We start from the raw sequence: 13,574 nt of genomic DNA, 5'->3' as shown, positions 1-13,574 counted from the left end.
TTCAACTCTCCCACCACCAGTGTGACAAGCCACAGCTGAAAGCCTCACACATAAAGCCAGATACAAACTAAAACCAATTGAAGTCAGAGAATCCTGTTCAGCTTCCCTAAGTACATCTTTCCCTCCAGTCTTTACTCTGTGCCTTGTTTTCCTTAGTAGAATCTTTTTTCCCCAAAAGTATAGAAAGGGGAAGGACAGTTCAAGAACAGGAAAAAATTAGAAGTATACAGTGGAAGCAAATAGAAAGTGATAGGATAAATTAAGTAGCTACAGGGGGATAGGAGAACAACATAGACCAGAAAGAAAGATAAGGAAGAATTCAACTAGGTGGGTGTGAGAATACCAGCAGAAAGTTATACAGAAATGAGAAACATAAAAAGGACAGAAATATGACTGAAAAGGAAAGAGGAAATACTGAATGAAAATCCAAAGATAGATGCTAATTTCCTTCTAATATATAATTTTAATTGGTACAGCTAGGTAGTTCAGTGTAGTCCAGCATTGGAACTGGAATAAGCAGGATGAGAGTTCAGATCTAATCTCCAATATTCCCTAGCTGTGCAATTCTGGGGCAAATCACTCGATCTGTTTGCCTCAGTTTCCTATTAATAACAATATTACCCACACAGTATTGTGGTGTGGGATCAAATGAGATAGTTTTTTAAAAGAGCTTAGCACAATAATTGGCACATAGTAGGGGTTTTTTAAAAATATTTATTCTCCTCCCAATTTATGTCTCTTTCTTTTACCCTTTCCTTTTAACAGGACTGGAATGAAAAAGTGAAAGAATGATGATATATAAGGTCTAAATGAGATCCACAAAAGCATATGAGATCCACACATAGGAATAAAAAAATAAGGTTGAACAAATTCATTGCGTATGGCAAAAAAAAAAATAGTGTAAAAGACAGAAAGTGCAATCTTTGACAGAGGACTCTTAGAAGTACTTCAAGGATTCAGAGGTTTGGAGGTTGCACAAAAGATACAAATCAGACCTGTAACTGGAGTGAGATGACTATGGCTTTGACCCAGGCAACTGGAATGTAGAAGATACTAATAGCACTTGAACTCCTTCGGTGGATAACAAAACTAAGCTCAGTGCCTAATTTGCACAAATTGGTTAAAATAGGAATACAAGAGATGGCACCCTTGTTTGACCCATCAGTCTAACGAGTAGGACTGTCCCTTTGCCCCTGGGTATCTGTCCTCCTCCATGAAGTAGTATTCAAGCTCCACCCCCCCCCCGAAAAAAAAATGTCATCTTAGAATCGAAGTTTTTCCTTATACTTCATTCACATTTTTTTCCCCTTAGAGAGTTTGAGATAATCTTTCTGTTTTGTAATGTTTCCTTAGGAATTGGAATTCCTAATTAGAACTCTGACTTCAGAAACCCAGTAATACACATTCAAGGACCAATAGTACAAAGGTAGAAACTCACCACATCATACCATATTTCTTCAGTCGATTATTTTATGCATTCATTCATTCATTCATACATACATACATATATTCATTCAACAAATATTGCTAAGGCCCTATTATGAGCAAGGTAATATTTGCTCAAAGTTCAATTGACCATGTATTGTTGCATATGTCATAAAACTCATTTTTATTCTTATTGTTAGGCTTCTGAGCTACCTTTTGACTCATATATTCTGATTTTCTCACATGAATGACAAATGATTGGTCTTAGTGTTTTAAATTGTTATGAGTTTGGGGTCAATTAATCACTCCAACATAATTCAAATAATATTTTAGTAGATTCTAGTATATTATGATAGTACCTCTCTCAAGTAAGATTTTGAAAAGTTTTTCTTGCTTTTGGACTCCAAGCTCTTTTTAGGATTTAGGAAATATTTTGCACTCATGACTCCCTCACCCCAGACTCTGCCCCACCCACCCAAAAACATAAAAAAGATAAAAAATATGGTAAGGGATCACCATATTAGAAAATCATTTCTTTCAGAGATCCTCAAATATTGTTAGTACTGTTTCTCCTAAAAATAACAATAACAGATTGGAGTAATATGTATGCATCTGAAAACAGAAGATGAAATAAGTTTATTTGATTTCCTGGTGCCAAATTTTGACTTGATTAGAAAACCTCTTCCATGAGTAATGTTTGTTTTGGATTGATATACAGCAGATTGGAGGGCCTAGCAATAATGATTTCAAAGACATCCACAACTCTACTTCATCTCAAAACAATCTGTCTGCCCTTTGCTACTTGGGGAACTTATAAAGGTTAAACCTTAGGGGGAAAAACATATTCCTTTCATCCCATGAAAATCTAATAGAGCTGAACATACTTTGCCTCATAGACCACTGCAATTTTCTTTTAAAAGGCAAAAGTTTTAAAAAAATGACAATAAAAAGATTTTGTCTGTTTGCTTGTTTCAGGCTTTTGTTTCACTTTAGTGGTTTGCTTTTACATTGTTTTGGTGATCAATATAAGCTAATTTTCAGAGATGAACAGTAGTAGTCTCACATTGAAAAAATCAGTTCAAAATCAATGCCAGTGGTATTTTGCACCACTGTATATGGCTATATGTCTAATTAAAGTTTTTTGTCTTAATACTAATGGATGGACCATTTCAGCTGGCAGTGCCATAGAACCACTGAAAGGCCACTTAACCTATATTAACATCTCACCAACCAAATGCACAATTATGCTCAAATATGTCAATCGAGGGCAAAATGAGTATATATGCCAATAGTTACTTCTCAGAACCACCTATGCCTAGTCATGTAGTTTGGGGGTGTTTTTCTTTTTAGATCCAGTCTTTTACATTCATACCCTTTCAATGTAATTACTTTTAAAATAAGAATGAAATTCCCATAATTATAGAATGGCCCTTTGTGGTCAAATGCATCAAAGTCTGCTTATTTATCATAGTTATTTGTCATTCCTGACTCCCATTTAAAGCACGTATGTGTTAATAAAATTTTCAAAGAAACCAGAAAAAGAATTCTCTTTTTCTCTCCTTTGACATTTTGGTGAAACTAAGCAGACACATTTGATGCTATTCTTCACCATTAACATAGTAACCTGTCAAATTACTATGATTTATAAAATTAGAGGCTTTTAACTTAATACTCATTTTGGACAACTATTTTTTCTCACTTAGAACTACTTTTCTTTGCTCTATTTCAGGATAATATTTTTTGGCTGCAAAGCAAACATTGACCATTTTAGGTCTCTGCCTACACTAATACTAATGTATACTTTTTTTAAAAGGTTGACTTTATGCCATAATTTTTCCATGGGGACTCCAGACAGACACACTTGCCTCCTAATAGATCTGGGGGGAAATGCTGAATTTTAATTTATATTTTCAAGTGACAGGTGATGATGAATGTCCTGACAAGGCCCCCACCATCAAGCTTTGAAGTGTCAGTGAGTGGTGTTGGCAGAAGACTGCCAGTTTAGTTACCAGTGGCTAAAAGTTTGAAGGCTGTGCCTTTCATTTGTTACATTTTTTTCACAGCACAGCATTTTCCCATAGTTTATTCAAGTAAGCATTATTTTATAACAGGATGTTAAGATCACTTTAACATTGCCAACACATCTCTTTTCCTATTCTGAACAATTCAAAAAACTAGTCAATATCTTGAAACTCACCTCATTATATTTAAAAGCATAAACCACATCTGATTAAGTGTTTCTTAAGGCATTATCAACAAACTCTCTCCTTATTTTGCAGAAGTTTTTTTTCCCAAGCAATTCAGTCTTTGCCTTCATCACACAAATCACTCATTTGAAAGATGAAGCATTATTGTCCCATCTTACCAAGAGGTAATGTCTGTCAGCTCAGGTTGCTTGTCAGAGAAAGTATATTTGCAAGTGGAAGGTATCTAATTTTGGACGTCATCAGTAAGGAGGATGTTACTGTTAGTTGTCAGAGAAGGGATCATTAAGGAGTCTATTTTCTCTTTGATGCAAGCAATGCAGATCAAATTTTCTCTGCATTTAGAGTCTTTGAACAGTTCCCATTTTAAACTTCATTATCCTTAACATCTTATCAATGGTACTTCCTATGAAGTCAAAACTGAAATATAAAACATCTTCTCATCATTCATTTTTAAATTTCCATCAATTAATTCAATACATTTTCTTTTTTTAAGCATTCCTATTAATTCATTATTGAAAAACTAGGGAGGAAGTTGGGAAGTCAGACCTCAATTTACAATTCCACTTATTTCTGAGTTTGTATTTCATGAGTTCTCTTACGATGGTCTTCAGTGTTAATAAGACTACCTGCATTCAAATAACTTTAAGTTTTGTTTTCAATGGTCATTCACCTGTAATTTATTTTACTTTGATTGGTTTCCTCTCATTCTAATATTTCAATATATTTTTAGTTTCCAACCAAGACACAAAAGTAGAGTAGCTTTGTTTTGTTATCACAAGAATGTCAAGCATTCAAACAAACTTCAAATTAAAACTTCTTTGTCTCTGGAAAGAATATACTATTTTGAGACACTTCAAAATAGAGTAAAAATTTACACCAAATAATCAAATAGTTGTGTAATAAGAGGACCTGGCTTCCAATCCTGCCTCTTATGCTCACCACCTACATCACCGTGGGCAAGTTACTTAATCTTCTTCAACTTTCCTTTACTACTCAGTAAAATTTGGATTAAATTATCTCCAGGGTCCATCCCACCTCTAAATCTAAAATCTAATGGCCTGATCCATAATTAAGACAATTGGTGAAATGGTCGAGAACATTGATATAACTCAGGAAACTTCTATTTCAGATGGACCCTCCCTCTATCCATAACCAAATCTGGAGTTCTCCACACAGAGTACCAGTTTTCCCCCAGGACATCCTTGTCCAAATCACTACCTCAACCTGATTTTCCTTCTGTCATCCCTTCTTATATGAAAAAAAGATCAGATAAATTGCAGATTAGGCATCTCCTTCCCCTATACCAACAATAATAACAATTAACAGAGCAAGAGCGATATGTACAAAAAATATTATATTTTTTTGTGGTGGCAAAGAATTGGAAATTAAGGCAATGCCCATCAATTGGTGAATGGCTAAACAAGTTATGGTGTATGAATGTAATGGAATACTATTGTGTCATAAGAAATGAGGAGCAGATGGACTTCATATTTCCTTGGAGAGGCTTATACGAACCGATGCTCAGTGAGAAGAGCAGAATGAGGAGAAATTATCACACAATTACAGACAACATATGTGTGATGACCAACGTTGATAGACTGGACTCTTCAAAGCAATGCAGGGCTATATAAGTCAAACCCAAAAGACTCATGATAGAGAAAGAACTAGAAAGAACAGCTTTTGAATGCAAATTGAAGCAAATTACCTGCTCTCTTTTTCTAGTTTGGTTTTGTTTCCTCTTTCCCATTGTTCATTCCATCCAATACAATCCTTTATAACCTGACTAATGTCTAATGTATGTACATATCCACATCCTGTACCTGATTGTATGCTGCCATGGCAGGGGGTGGGGGGGGTAGGGGAAGGGAAGGGAAGAAAATTTGAAACTCAAAGAACTGTGGAACTGAATCTTGTAAACTAAATGAACAAATAAATAAAGACCAAAAGAATTTTAAAAATATTAACAATTAACAATAGTACTAACACTTATATAGCACCATGTGTCAGTTGCTATGTGCTAGAAATTTATAGAGAGTATTACATTTTATCTTCACAACAGACCTGAGAGACAGATGCTATTATAATTCCCATCTTACAATTGAGGAAACTGAAGCAAATAGAAATTAGCTAACTTACTCAGGGTCACACATCTGTGTGAATGTCTGAGGCTAGATTTGAACTCAGTTCTTATGACTCCAGTGTTCTATTCACTAAGCCACCTACCTGCCATGCACTACCATGATTTCACCCCAATCACACTGTCCCCTGTATCTTTTCCCTACTCTAAATTAATTTTCCACAAACATCAGAATGTCTACCTTTGGTGTTATTAAGTTGGAGGAGAGCAAGCCTGGGGTGAAAGTAAAAGTATAATCATACTTGGCCTAGATTGCTTTTAAAATTTAACAAAGAGTACAAATAACATCAAGACATATTTTGAAACTTTAGCATTACCTGGCTTTCTCTCCTCATTAGATCTAAGTCCATACTACCATACATCTTTAGAAATATTTAGGGAAGATGAGAAGCCCTCACCCTACCTACCCCTTGTTTTATAAGAAACAAACTGCAAACTCAGCTGCTTTTTTTCAACTTCTTATATTGGCAGGAGGAAAGAAATGATGCTGATTCTTCATTCTTCTCAATCTCTGCTTCCTCACCCTCCACGCCCTCCCCTATAGTTGGATCATTTTTTTCACTTGCTTTTTTTAAATTTCAACCATGACATCTACCAATCTTTCCTTAACTGTATTATTTGCCTTTGCCTGCTTCTACTGATATTTTCCTATTCTCCTTTTTGTCTTTTAAGAATACATAATACCACCAACATCTTCTTTTCAAATGTTTCCACTTGTCCTCTTTAATCCTTTACATTATTTTTTGTTGATTTATTTTATATTAACACATTTAGAGTATCTATGATCTCTGTAATTATATTTTTAATGAATATGGTTGTGCAATTATTAATGTGACCTCTCATATTATTGGGGTGTTTATTTCTTCTATTGTTTATTTCTTTTACCTTTTTTTTATTTAGCTGTAGTTTATTGTCTCATAAATAACTTAGTTTTCACATGAAAATTTGTGTGGGGGGTGCTTTATTTAGTTTTCCTATAACTGCATTTGAGGGTGATTCTGAGAATGAAAGATTCCTCATGGCTTTACCCTGATGTTTTATTAATAGTCTGTAGACACCATTTGAAAGGGAACACCAATGGAATGGCAATATTGCTCGAGCTTCTTGACTATAGTTCTGATTGTCTGATCCCCCAGAACTTATCAGTGATATTTAATTCATTCTAGGCCATGTCTACTATTGGTGGCAAAAATCACCAGTACAGAAATGTCACATGTTTATTACCAAGCATCTGGACTAGTGATACCCTGACATTTTTCATAGTATTTTTACTCTCTATTCAGGTATGTTTAGACATTCAGGGAATTTATTGCTGTTTTCTTTTAAAACGTGCACTACTAGACTTAGTTTTGATATGAAAAGGGCACTTGAAAAACTTAAAGTGAAATAAAAATGTGATCTAGCACTAATTAATTATGAGCTTGCATGAATACATTAATTACAAATGACCTAGCATTAATTCATTAAGTTTAAGTTACTTAACCCTTTGACAATGTTTAGAATCAGTACATATCTATTTCAATCAGCCACCATGAGAAAGTTAACAAGAATTCATGATAAATCAAACAATGCAATTTAAAAATAAGTATTATCTGAAATTAGTTATAGGTTATACTCATCTCAAAAGATTATTTTATAAGAAATGTGAGAGAACCAGTAGCATATGCCTTACACATTATGACTGGCTAGACCTCTAAAACATTTTCATTTAGAAATCAAAAGTTGATGTGTGTTTGTCAAAATGACATATTTTGAGCATATGGGCATTATTTGCTAACATATTCAATTCCATATGTTCTCTACCCTAAAGAAGATTTTGCTTGGATATGTGTTGGACTAGATAGTCACTAAGGTCTCTTCCAAAGTTGAAATTTGGCAATTCCCTTATATCCTTTCCAAAGGATTCTGAATTTTTTTTGGCTAAAATAATCTAAATAATTGCTTCATCATTTTCCATTGAAAACATAGATTTAATACTAATTAATACTTGTGATGGTTTTAGCATTAAAATTAAGTTGATGATAGGATGTCTAGGTGGCACAGTGAATGGAGCACCGGCGCTGGAGTCAGGAGGACCTGAGTTCAAATATGGCCTCAGACACAATACAAAACACTAGATGTGTCACCTTGGGCAAGTCTCTTAACCCCAATTGCCCTCCAGAAAGCAAAGACAAAAAAAAAATTAAATTAAATTAAGTTGATGTTATTTCCCCTGAGGTGGCTTTGACAACAGTGATCAGTGTGCTTGATTAATAAATATACCAATGTTCTTAGGGAAAATAGTTGTTTTTAAACCAAAAAACAAAAAGGAAGAGTTAGAAAATATCCAGGTAATTTTCTCATTGATGTTGTAAAAAAAATTCAGTATAAGCATGCTTGTATCAGTTGAACTTAGGATAAACAATCACTTGACAAGCAGTTATTAACTGTTTGCCATATGCCAGGAACTATGCATGGAACTGGAATACGGAAACAAAAGTGAAATTATCTCTGCCTCCCTAGAGAATCATCTACCCTAATGCCCAAACAGCATGCACAAATATAAGTATATGCAGAGTAGATTTTAAAATGATTAAATACAATGTAGTTTTTGAAGGGAGGACTCTAAGAGTCACAGGGGTCAAGAAAGTCTTCATATAGATTCATAAATGAGACCTGGAATTAACCTCAAAGGTCACCCAGTTCATTTCAAGATGAGGAAATTGAAGCTGAAAGAATTTAAGTGACTTGCCCCAGTTCACAATGTTAGGGATAGACTCAAGATTTAAATGCAAGTCTTCACATTCCAAATTATGTATTCTTTCTACGATACTACTAAGAAAAAGATAAAGTATGTTTCCTGGTCTATGTTGGAGATGAAGGAAGACTATCTACATGTCCTTACAGGATTTGGAATTTTTCCTCTCACATCCACATTGTTTGTAATTAAGGCAAGATTTAAAAGGAATCCCACAAAAATGAGAGAGAAGATTCTGGGAAGGAAGGTATCATGCTTCTGCTAGCCACCAGAAGCAGTGGCATTGGGCATTAAAAAGCAAAATACTCCCTGCTCTCAAAATGGAACTAATGCTAAAACAAATTATTTCAGCTGCGAGTCAAATGAAATGACCAGGTGTTCTATAAGGTTTAGAGGAAAAGAAGAGGGCAATGAATCTTCTTTAAGATCATTCTCATTGATAAAATCATATCTATTTCTGACAGTGCCATTTGAGTCATTATTTTCAGATCCTTTCTTTTTTGCTTTGTTTTTTGCTTTTTGCTTTTCGGAGGGTGATTAGGGTTAAGTGACTTGCCCAAAGTTCACATGGCTAGTTTTTGTGTCATGTGTCTGCAGCAGGATTTGAACTCAGGTCCTCCTGACTCTAGGGCCTGTGCTCTACTCATTGTGCCACCTAGCTGCCCCCAGGTCATTTCTTTTCATTGTGACCTTGGTGAAAGTTATAATACTGTCTAAGCTAAAAGTCCCAAGTGCTCAGTTATTGTTTTCTTCCTACTAAAAAGGGAAAAAGATAGCACTGATTTTAAAAAAAAATTTTAAATATGTCTATAAATAATTTTACTTGAAATCTTGTTTTAAAAAGTGAGGGTTTGGGTTATTTTGTTTGTTTATTTGAAGAGGCCTGGCCCTGTTTTTTTTCATTGCATACAGGTTAAGGTTTTTTGAATTTGTTTGCTAACCCTGTGAGAGCAAGCCAGCCTTCTATTTTCTGGATAAAATGGAGAAGAGTAATAAATGTAGAAAGTGGGCACAAGTCCATTCTTGGACATCAACTCTACATGACCAATTAAAAGGACTTGAAATATCACCCATCCCATTTTGAAACCTAAACGAAGGAAAACACCGATTTTAATCAGGTCCCACTGCCAATTCTGTTCTTCATGTTTACATGTAATCTTTTGGGAGAAAACTGTAACACCATCCTGTATACAAACAGAGACCAGTGGAAAAATACAAAATAAAATGGCTGGCAGCATATATTTCTCAGAAGGTATCAAACTTCCCAAAGAATCAGATGCCAGGGAACTGTGCCCACATGCCCCCAAATCAACAATCTTAGGGAAAATATGGTGAGTGAGGAAAGGAGGGAAGGTCATTAAACTCAATTCAACAAAATACGTTTAAGTAGCTACTATGAAGAAGTGTGGCAAGAGAGGCAATTCCATGCAGTCGTTATGAGCTGGCCTTGGAACTAGAAAACCTGAATTCAAATCCTTCCTCACACATACTGACTGTGTTACCTTGGGCAAATCTTTTAATTTCTCAGTGCTCTGAGCAACATTTTAAGACTAAAATTGTAGGGAGTTTCCTCATCTGGGTGATGCCTATATCATTGAAATCATAGGTTCTATAAGTCTCTGTCACTTTGTCCAGGGCACCATGCTAGGGGAAAAAAAACCATTCCTGCCTTCAAGGATTGAGTGAATAAAGCATTGATTAAGCACTTCTTGAATGCAAAGCACTGGGCTAAGTGCATGGGATACAAATAGAAAAGTAATATAGTCCCTGCCCTCAAGAAGCTCACATTCTGACAAAAAAAATACAAAATATATGGAAAGTTTTAACTGCAAGGTAGATAGAAGAGTCCCAGGGCCCTTCCTGTGCATCAGTAAAACAGATAGTAATGCCTCTTCTTTCCTGGAATTGCCACTAATTAATTCATCAGTTTCTGATGTTGAACCATTTTCCCACACTTTGGGACATGCCTTGGGACTTTTGAAAAAAACATACTTTCTTTACTGGGTCCTCACAAAGGAGTGAATGATAAGCTACATCTCCATAGGTTTCATTTCCACTTGCCCATAAACATTGCTAGTTCTAAGGCAAGAATTTGCAAAGCACTTAGCAAAACATGTGGCCCATAGGAGATGATTGTTCCCTTGATTCTTTCCCTTCCCTTTCTGAATTGACTTCACTGAAGTCTGACAGGTGGTAGAGGTAGTTTGTCTTTCTTGGTACATGTTACTTCCTGTCTTTCCTTCAGTGTCTTCAGGGCTTCAGCTAGTCTAGCTTTCCTGGACTGTGAGTGGCAGTTCCTTTGCAGCTGGTATGAATGGTTGCCGCCTTCACCATAGGAGTTGCTCCCCAATATGATATATGGATATGAGGGCTGGACTTACAGCAGGACTGGGGTTGAAAGGTTACTAACTTTAATGTAGGTGATAGTTAATCAATAACTTTTGCTGGTGGTATATTGAGAATGGCATTCCCCTTCTCCTTTAATGGTTTCTCCCTTCAGTAATGAATGTGGGAACTAGCCTGAAAGCAGGTCTGGCTATCAGTTATTGTTTTCTTCCTACTCAAAAGGGAAAAAGATAGCACTGATTTTTAAAAATTTTTTAAATATGTCTATAAATAATTTTACTTGAAATCTTGTTTTAAAAAGTGAGGGTTTGGGTTATTTTGTTTGTTTATTTGAAGAGGCCTGGTAGACACTATTATTCCCAAGAATCTTGGGTTCAGGGACCTAGGTTGTTTCCATTAGGGTCTGAGTGGTCATCACTGGTCAAAGTGATGGTGATGACTTAACTCGCCTGGCACATGCTGCCTCCTGCTCTCTCTCCCTGAGGGCTCCTTGCTGCTTCATTTTGGGCAGCCGTCCTTGCTCTGTGAGTGGCAGTTGATTGACAGTTGATGGGGGATGGCTTGCCCCTTCTCTACCAGAGGTTGTTTCCCTCAGTGATAGCTATGGGGTCTGGGCCAGAAGAAGAATGCTAATTTTATCTCAATTGGATGTGGGGGAGGATATAACATGTATAAAGAAAAGTATAAAATAAATTAGTTTATTTCAAGAAATGAAGCAAACTATAAACTAGGGTGATCATGAAATATTTTTTTCTTGGAAATAACACCCAAACTATGGAACCTTCTCCTTTAACCTAGTCAGTGTTAGAATCACAGATCAAGAGATGTTAGAATTCATGTAAGAAAACCATGTCATTTTACCAACCAAGAAATTGAATCCCCAGGAGATGGATTTTTTTGCCCAAAAGTAAGGTTTCTTCACTTTGTACAGAGTATTAGTAACCAGGTATGATTTCAAGTCAGATACTGTTTCTTACCTTACTGTTCTTTCTCCTTTGTGTAGTATGAAGACAAGTTCTCAGTCGTTAACAAGTGGACACTCTGTCAATACTATTTATTTTTCTGTCATTTGAGAAAATCAAAATATTGACTGTTTATTATTTTAATTAAATTTATATAAGCTTTCCAGTATTCGTCAGCTATTTGACTATTTTTTCCCTTAAGAATTCTAGCCAGGGGAGGCTAGGTGGCACAGTGAATAGAGCACTGGCCCTGAAGTCAGGAAGACCTGAGTTAAAATCTGCCCTCAGACACTTAACACTTACTACCCGTGTGACCTTGGGCAAGTCACTTAATCCCAATTCCCCAGCTTTCTCTCCTCCAAAAAAAAAAAAAAGCAAAAAAATAAATTAATTAATTAGCATAACTTTATTTTTTCTCCTTCTATATTCTCTACTAATATAAAAATATGCAAAGGAAAGTAGCTCTCTTCTAAAAAAAATTCAAGCTCAACCAAATCAAATTACCATATTGGCAATGTCTAAAATAAATTCTCATGTGATGGAGGTCTGGTATATCAGTTTGCTCAGTTAATGTGTATCCTCTCCATAGGGAAGATACTTAGGAGCCAGTTTCCAAGACAATTGTGACCCTGTGAAAACAAAGTGCTTTGGAGAGTTTGAGGAGCAATCAGAGACATTTTGTAACTAATTGTTAGTTAACCATGTGATAAGAGGGAGGTTCTCTGGTTGGCTTTAAAATCATACAAAGTTTGTTGCTTTAGCTAATTCCTCTTAGATTCATTCATGACTAGGAGATTTCAGTGATCTTATCTTTTATAGTTTCAGGTAAGAGATCATGGGGTTAGGGAAGGGCTTTAGGGACTTCTTTCCTTCTCAGGTCACATGGCTCCTGAGGAATGGCCCTCTAGCCATGTCCTTCTATTTTGTACTTTTCCATTCTCCATGAAAGAAGTAGAGCCTCACAACCTAGCCAATTCAAAAAGTTGTCATGAGTGCACTCTGATGTCCTAAAATTCCAGAGTTCCAGACTAAGTATTGCAACAGTTCTATATTTCTTACCCTGAAAAGAAGGAAATGATCTTTAGGATCAACCTTCTGGATCCACATTGGCCAGCAAAATGAAAGACACATGCATTAGTGATGCTGCTACTGTTATATATGAACTTTGTGGGATTTGAGCTATAAAGGAACTGATCTAAGTTTTTAGCTGATTATCATTGGAAAAAATATTAGTGTTAAAAATACAGAGAAAAGTTTAAAAGGAAAGGAAAAATGCTTCCTTTTAATACCTTTCTACTCACAACAAAGTTCATTACAACCCTATTTTCAGGTAATTCTGACAATTATATTAAAACATTAGTCTCCCAGCTACTAATACTCTAACAAGTGTTAGTAACATAGAGCTTTTGCAATTTATGTATCAAATCATCCCATTAGAATAAAACATAATGGGAGGCAGAGCCAAGATGGCAGGGTAAAAGCAGGGACTCACTTGAGGTCTCCCCCAACCTCTCCAAATACCTGTAAAAATGATTCTAGGGCAGCTAGGTAGCACAGTGACTACAGCACCAGCCCTGCAGTCAGGAGGACCTGAGTTCAAATCCGGTCTCAGACATTTAACACTTACTAACTGTGTGACCTTGGGCAAGTCACAACACCAATTTCTTCTCCTCTCCAAAAAGCCAAAAAAAAAAAGAGACTCTAAATAAATTCTAGAGCACTAGAACCCAAAAATGACAAAGTGAAAAAAATTTAAAATC

Source organism: Petaurus breviceps, unplaced genomic scaffold (assembly GCF_028583685.1).
Source record: "Petaurus breviceps papuanus isolate PSGF00001 unplaced genomic scaffold, PetGlider_PUasm1.0 76, whole genome shotgun sequence".
NCBI lineage: Eukaryota > Metazoa > Chordata > Mammalia > Diprotodontia > Petauridae > Petaurus > Petaurus breviceps.
Note: the sequence above shows the minus strand (reverse complement) of the source record.